Source organism: Acanthopagrus latus, chromosome 17, assembly GCF_904848185.1.
Source record: "Acanthopagrus latus isolate v.2019 chromosome 17, fAcaLat1.1, whole genome shotgun sequence".
Taxonomy (NCBI): domain Eukaryota; kingdom Metazoa; phylum Chordata; class Actinopteri; order Spariformes; family Sparidae; genus Acanthopagrus; species Acanthopagrus latus.
The window spans coordinates 16758950-16766100 of record NC_051055.1 but is presented as its reverse complement, the minus strand read 5'-3'; positions in this window follow the sequence as shown (position 1 = coordinate 16766100).

Sequence of the window (7151 nt, the reverse complement as noted above, 5' to 3'; positions counted from 1 at the left end):
TGACACGCTGAAAGAGCCTATTGAAAGCCAGTGAATTCAGCAGTTAATGAAAAGAGCAAAGGGACAGCAAATCCACCAGGCAGGTGATACTGACCCTACCTCTCTATTTGGGTGCATGCACTCGTGAAAGGTGTGTGAACATTACATCTACTCGGTTTCACTATTTTGATCAGCGTGTGTACCACACCGTGGGCTTAAAATCCATGAGAGACTCTCGTTTGACTTCTAGCTTTAATGACAATAGAGCGGTTGTTGAGTGCTGGCCGGAGTTGAAAGTGACCTTGAACTGAGTCCTTGGATAAAATGGATAAAATGTCTGAAGATGAAATGAATGAAGCAAGGGGTTAAAGCTATGAAACCTGTTGTCCTGGGACTTTTAGGAATGAGCTTCAGGGGATAGTTTCTTATTTAAGGTTATTATAAGGTCAGTGTCCTTCGTTCCTAGGGTCCCAGAAAAATTGACCTGTTTCTTACAGCTGTATGACTGTGTGTCTGTCATTTTACATCAGAATGAGCAAGTTTGGAAATGTTTTGTTTATTCAGGGTTTTATTTTCATTTGCACAAAACAAGTGCAGCATGATTCATAGATGAGGCAGAGGCTGCTCAGTGTGAGGGAGCGCATCCACCCTAATCAACCTGTTACATCAAAAAAATGATCACTATTACCACTGTTTCGTGAATATCTTACAAACAAATGTGCTCTATCATCCCCCAAAAAAGCACAATGTTCTGTCCTCAGAGAGCTTTCTTTTAAATTTGTTACTAAGGATAATATTCTTTTCGCATGACCACAAACAGATCATTCAAACATCACTCCTCTGAGTCAAATGGTCGTGGTTTTACTGCAGGACATCATTAAACTGCAGTCCTGTGCTCTGTTACATGTAGATACTGTGCATGCGGTGTGAGCCAAATTCAGCAGAACAAAACAGATTTCATCCTGAGTCCAAGTGCCAAGACTCTTTTCATTCAGCTGAAAATAGCAAGCCACTGCTTACGCACATCTCCAGAACATAGTTTAGGCAACTAAAGGATTGGGTGGGGGTGATTTGTGGGGGAGGAGTACAGCCACTGAAGGAACTCGGTAGAGTTTGTTCAAACACATGAGCCGAATTGATCAGAAAGACACCAAATAATGTATACACAGTCGAGCACAGTGTACGGTCATATAGAAGAGTTACAGTTTTTTGGGGTTTTTTGTGTCTTGGTTTCGATAAATGTCCACTTGAGGCTTTTTGGCTGTTTCACCCAGCTAAACAATGAAGCTGAGTAAACACTCTTATTAATATCTGTCACATTTAACTCTATGATGAGACACAGTATGATACTGTGTCTCATCATAGAGTTCAAGTTACTAGCGATCAACATTGGGGCAATGCTGTTTCCTTCCCAAGTGCCTGATTTGAATATTCAAGTGAGGAACCTGACCATCACTGAAATAACCTCAGTGACCTCAGTGAAAGCCTTCCCACTCCTCCCCCTGTGCAGTAGGTGCAACACACCATTCACACAACAGAGGGCACTACACAGACTACTTTGATGTTGTACATTGATCCTTGCTGTGCTTATCTCAACATTATGTTGATCATGAAAGGAAACGAATACTTGCTGAGGAGAGCATGTTAGTATTTTATATTTCTTCTTGTTTTTTCCACATCTCATGCTTTATTTCCAACCCATTCTTCCAATTCGTCTTCCCAAAGGTACTATAACAAAATGACATACAGAGATAAAAAGAGACATAACGAATGAGATCAACGGTATTGTCCAGCCTTGATTCAGCATCATATTACAATATTCAAGCAAACATCTCATCCTCATATGCTTCCAACCATTCCCAGCCTGAGTAAAGTATGAGTAAAATATTAGAAGATGTTTGGAAATTAAGTATTTTGTTGCTGCAATACAATAACTCATTTATTCAGTATTTGAACTGTGTGTGTAAAAACGAGGCTCTTATAGACAGCCAAAGAGTCAAAACCCTGTGCCTGCCGCCACTGCCTCAGAGAGAGGCAGCGAGCAGTGAGAAGCTGGGAAGCTGAAGTGAATCTGATGGTGTGGAGTTTGAATGCTCTTAACCAACTGTGTAACAAATATCGAAGTTATAAAATCTGTATTCAACAACACTTTGAAACGTAACACCATTCATTTTACACGATAAAGTGTGTCTACAGGTCTTGGGAGTGCTGGTCTTGAGAAACAGTAGTATAAACTCTCTTTGTGGCTCCAGATGAACTTGCAAGTGATCTGATGATTTACCACCAGTGATGTCACTCAGTCCCGAAGCAGCATTGTGAGTAATGTAGGCACCTGGTTTTGAAAAGGAAGCAGAATACAGGAATAAAAAGGTGATATCTCTGTTTCTGCTGTACCGACTGTGATCACTTTTTTTTCTTCTTTTTTTTCATTCCATAATAAGTTCAGCAGGGTTAAGGTGCAATGTTGCAGTGGGCTGCTTTTCAAAACCTGTTGCCTACATTAACCACAATGCAATGTTGCCACTGAGTGACATGATTGGAGGCAATTTATCAGATTACATGCAGCTTCCTCTGGAGCCACAACAGTCTCCATACTACAGTTCTCACACATACATTAGTACTCCCCAAGATCTATAAACTTTAATGTGAGAAATTGGAGGTGCAGCCCTTGAAACGTTGATATTTTCTGCTCTTCAGGCAAAACATGGAATTTGAGGACGTCATCTTGGGCTTTGGATTAATCTGGTGTAAAAATAATAATAATAATAATAATCTAGATATTCACCGCATCACAACAGATTTAAATCACAGAAAATAGGGGAAAAGTTGCAAAATTAGCTTCAGCTTAGGCTGGCTGACTAGCCTTTCAAGTTCTTGAAAATTTGATATGCTGCTTTTTCCACCAAAATGTATTAATTTATTTGCCATAGTATTTTTCATATCGTATAACAAACATTAACATGTAACAACAGTAAAATTTGGGTTTTAACTCTGATTTGACCAAATATTTAGCCCTGCTGTTTCGAATTTGTGGGGCAGTAGCCTGCAGTCTGAGTGTGGTGAGTGATCAAGACATCTTTTTTACATCACGATGTCGGCAGTGCTGAGACAAACATCTCTTTCACTCCTTTTGCTGTCTCTTTGCTTGTTTCTCTGTCTTCTGTAAAGGTAGACTACTGAGTGAGTTGTGTGGATCTTTTTGGAAATAATGCAGCTGTTGCCAGGCAAATGTGTTTGGCACCTCCTTAGTCGGAATCAGTGGTGAAGTGGAAACACGACACAGTCTCTCGTGACATTGGAGAGTCTGCAGGGGCTAATTTGAAAGTGGACAACTCACTTTTGAGACGGTACCGGGAGGCAGAAACATTTATAGCTCATTTCTACTGTTCGGTTTCTCTACAAACACATATGTGCAGCAAATGTACATCAGACATCATGTTGCCCGAAGCAACATTTTCTAAGAAAGATGGAAAAAGCTGAATTTCTCCGCAGTAGCCAATGCAGCCTCCATGGTTGTCTTGACAACAGTATTCGGAAAACACAAACATGCAGAAACCTAATGTTATGTCATAGGAACTGGTATGAATGCTGTGCTGCTCCCCCTCAACACACATACACACTCACTGCCTCTCTTTATGATTCCACATCACTCATCCTGAGTTTGTACTCGCCTCTTATTCACGTCTATTTTTATAGCAGCAAAATGAACCCTAGCACAGGCAGCGTACTATTTAGGAAAATGAGTTTATTCATATCACACTCACTCTTGTTTTTTTTCACTTTCCCATAAATGAGATCATTCATAATTCACTGGCTTTGTAAACGGCAGTGCCCCCAAATGATGCATTGTCGATATGATTCCCACATTCAGCGTGAATAAGCTTAGGGACTGTGTGAAAATGAAAAATGTAAAATGGATCCTCCCCTTGACATAGATCAGAGCTGCAACATTCTAGTCACTAATATCTCTCTGTAATAATAATTTCAAGAATAATTTTCACAACAGCCATTAGATTTCTGATTAGAAGTCAGGGCAAATATAGAATAGTGTATCATTCCATCTATCCTGAGACAAAACGAAAGCAAATACAAAAAAAAACAGTGATTAATTTAACAACACGTGTGCAACATTTAAAAAACTGCAAATTGAGGGATGCTGCAAATAGCACAGACGACAATGGAAACTGTTTCCAGGGGACAATAGTGATGTGCTTGGCTCAGACGCTTGTTGCCACACACAAAAAGAGCTTCAGCTCGTTTTCCACCAACACTTCCAGATAGCCAACTTCAGTAACTTCATGAGTCACAGACCATGGCAAAAACATGTCCAGCCCGCGTGCATCACTTTTTTGTGTTCCCTGGAAACTATTTCTCTTGTCATCAGTGCAATTTGCAGAGTTTTTATACTTGGTTGTGTTTTGTGTAAGTGTTTCTGCATTTGGTCGTGTTGCCATGCTTAACAGCTTTTTTCTAAATGATCTCTTAGGTAACTTAAGTTTTGTGCATTTTCATGTGTTAAGTTCACCCAAAAAGGTAAATTAAGTCATTGTCTACTCATTCCCACCGGGAAGGAATGTCGGGCAAGCTTTCATGAAACCACGAATCATTTCTGGATTTTTTAAGCAAAACAGAAATGCAAAACAACGGACGTAGCTTGCGGAAACCCCCCCCCCTCAAAAAAATGTGCCTAAATAACATCTGCAGTACGTTGAGCTTTCAGGGCCACCATTCTGGACAGTTATTACTGCTGTCTGAAGGGACTAAATGAGCCAGGTACAGATGGCAAATATGTACAGCATATGTAAGGGTATAAATATAAATCTCCCGTGAGCAAAAGGGTTAAAAGACCTACACCTGCTCTTGCAAATATTTCTAGATGACTACACTCTTTTCATCAGAAAGACAAAATACACAACCCTTCCTTCCTTTTTTGATCCACTATCCCTAATAACAGTCGTTTTCATACAGTCCCTCATAAGTAAAAATGTACCCCACATAAGTCCATATTCAACATTTGTCTTACAGCCATACATGTAAATTGTCCTCAAGAGAAATAACAAAAGTTGTATGCCTGTATACTCGAGCCTGTGTTACCTCCATCCCCCTGTGACATCTCTCGTGTGAGAGCAGGCGCTTGTATCCCTCCCCAGTCAACAGGTTTCCGCCTCATCAACAGCCCTCTCCACTCTGGCAGAGCCCAGCCAGCCTGTAATTACTGACTCCACTTGAGAGGAATACCAACAGGCACAGACACACAACAACAACACTTAGCAGCATTTCAGTTCACGGCACCTTTTCACGACTTCCGAACACCTGGAGCCTGCTGCTGTGTGTGTGAGTGTGTGAGTGTGTTTTTGTGTGTGAGTGTGTTTTGTGTGTGTGTGTGTGTGTGAGAGAGAGTGTGTGCCAGCTGCCATTTTGGCAACTAATTGTTAATTTCTAGAACTAATGCAGATATAAAGACTTTTAAGGACATCAAGTGTGTCATCCACGAGGAGCGTTTTTAATCCAGTTGAGGCCAGACTGTTTACCTCGTCCCTCTGGCCTGTAACGTGGCTCTGTCCACACACGGACACATGGCTGTCAGAGAAAGCTGCGAGCCCTCCATGCTGCCTGTAGATGACTCCCTGTTAGAAGAGCCAGAGAGGGTGGCAGGAACTCAGGCTGGACACCTCACCAACTCGATACCGTATGGCGTGCCATGTGGCTGAAAGGAACTAGATTTGTCGAGGCATGGCATCAAACAACAGGCGTAGAGAACAGGGAAAGATGATGTAGTTTCAGCTCACTCCCTCTTACTCCTTCACGTCTGAGTTCCCCTCTTACTCTAAGGTAATATATAATTTAATAAAGTAAGCCATTTGATGTTTAGCTCGTAGGGAAGAAAAAAAGAAAATGTGCCTTTATTTTGCAGTCAGAGGCAACAGAGGGAAAAAAAATTCTACTGCAGCCACCGTGAGCGCCACATTCCTATTTATAGAAGGATGATCATCACTGTCATTAACATACATTATTTGTGGGTTTTTTTAAATGTATAATAACTGATTGCTATTTTACTGCAAATGCTGTGAGGGTTTCTGCAACATGCTGTGGTTTCACACAATCGTCTCTCATAAATTATAGTAGTAAGTGTTCCCTTGAGCTCTCCTAAAATCCTTCCTCCTGCACGTTCTCTGTGGATACGAGCCAGAGCCTGTCGATACAAAAATAGATTACAAACATGCCTCTACTCCAAATACAGCCACATTCGCTCATCAGTATACGGGGCAGTAATGCTGGTGGTGGGTAGTGTCTGCCCACACTTTTTTTCTGGTCCTCATACAGCCCTTCACGCCTAAGAGTTATATTATTCCAGTGCCTACAATAATGGCATGGTGCACGGCAGCAGCATGTGGGGGGGTGGAGGGGTTGCTCTGTAATCTGGGAGTACCATCTGTGGCTGTCAGCTGAAGATGCCACTTAGTGGGCCTAACACAATCACCACGTCAACACTCGCCAACAATTGGGGCTTCGACGGCGACCTTAAAGTGTATGTGACATGCCTGGCAACCTTGAAGAACGGAAGAAAAATGTCACGAAGTTGATTCGGACACCCCCCCCTCGGTTTTGCACAGGATGCTTCAATTTCTGGGCAGACGCAATCTTTCTGTGATGATAAGTAAGGATCACACACAGACAGATTTTTGTTCAAAAAAAGGTTGCATGTGGGTAACAGTGCTGTGGGCTTATTCTCCATTGTGCATCAGCTCAGGCGATGTAATGTCTGACCAACAAGCCCACACTAGATGGAGCCAAACTCCTACAACAAAGAATGTGATCACTCAGGTCAGTGATCTGCCATAGGGTTCCCCACACTTCTTCTTCATCAAATTCAAGGATTTTTCAAGGACTTTCCTGGCCGGATCCTCTTAGTCCAAGGATGAGGCACAGTTTGAGACATAAACCCTGGTTAATTAGTGTTACAACAATAAGAATTTCTAGAGAGAGCAGTGCCGCGCTTTCAAGAAGCTCACAGGCGACAAGTTAAAAGAGAGAGGCTTGAATGTGTGGTAGACGCATGCAGACAGCAGAGTTCAGCCAATTTAGTAACCTTAAGTATAAATATGTGTATGTATATAAAAATAGCAATGGAACTTTAATTTCTATTCGTCCACAAAATATATGAATTCGAT